The sequence below is a fragment of the Salvia hispanica genome, chromosome 6 (genome assembly GCF_023119035.1).
Source record: "Salvia hispanica cultivar TCC Black 2014 chromosome 6, UniMelb_Shisp_WGS_1.0, whole genome shotgun sequence".
Taxonomy (NCBI): domain Eukaryota; kingdom Viridiplantae; phylum Streptophyta; class Magnoliopsida; order Lamiales; family Lamiaceae; genus Salvia; species Salvia hispanica.
Genome location: NC_062970.1, coordinates 24,221,242 through 24,222,214, shown reverse-complemented (window position 1 = coordinate 24,222,214; position 973 = coordinate 24,221,242). Strand labels below are relative to the sequence as shown.

Sequence of the window (973 nt, the reverse complement as noted above, 5' to 3'; positions counted from 1 at the left end):
ATTCTTGGCAGCAATGAGAGGTAAATTCTAAATGTTTTATCTCAGTTGTCCCTTCTTTCATTTATTACTTAGTACACAGGTTTGCAGCCTTGTACTCCTAAGTTTTAAGAATTTTTGTTTTTCACATACAGCTCTCGGTTTGGTGCATTGGCTGTGTAGGAGTGTACCTCCCATTTTGGGATCATTTAGACCTCCTTTGGTAAAGTAAGGATGCCTCCTTCCTTGTTTGGTTTGATGTTGGGAAAAGTAATCTAAAATATTTATTAGTTTTGTAGGTTCTTGCAGGTTTAATGGCAGATAAAGGAAAAGGGTTTTTTTTTAAAAAAATTGGGGATGTGGCCTGGGATCGAGACGAGGCAGTCGGGCTGGCTGCACGGGCCTTCGGGCTGCCCTCTAAGTCTTTGGGCCGAAAGAAATCTCGAGTTCGAGAGTCGAGGCCCAACTCTTTGTATATTTGTATTCTTAAATTCTTTTTTTTTTTTTGTCAACACATGTGTAAATTATTTTATAGTTATAGAGTAGCTTGATATGTATTCGGACTTTCTAGTTTGACAAAGTAACCTCATTTTTATTTCTTGACGTTTATTGTATTTCACACGTATATACGAAAATCTGTTTTAGTTTGATCGACACTCTTCAAATTAGCAACCAAGCAAGACCATCGACTAATATTTCTGATTTGAAAACAACAAACATTTCTCTAGGTTGACATTAGTCTTAAAGAAAAGGTAACAAAGAGCGGGTATTACATTATTACATGTATGTATTGTTTATCAAATGATGGGGAGGCAGTTGGGGCTTGCACAAGGAAAATTGCAAATTAAATAAATTTATAAAAGAATTTATTTAGGTGATTATTACATGTATGTATTGTTTATCAAATGATGGGGAGGCTGTTGGGGCTTGCACAAGGAAAATTGCAATTTAAATAAATTTATAAAAAGAATCTATTTAGGTGATTATTACATGTATG

At 34.8% G+C, this 973-nt stretch overlaps 1 long non-coding RNA gene across 1 annotated transcript; it reads left to right on the top strand.

Moving 5' to 3' along the window:
• On the top strand, positions 1 to 319 carry LOC125197373. Its single transcript, XR_007172053.1, has 3 exons — positions 1 to 20; positions 132 to 204; positions 276 to 319. It is a non-coding gene; the product is annotated as an uncharacterized LOC125197373 (long non-coding RNA).
• The last annotated feature ends 654 nt before the right edge of the window (positions 320 to 973 follow it).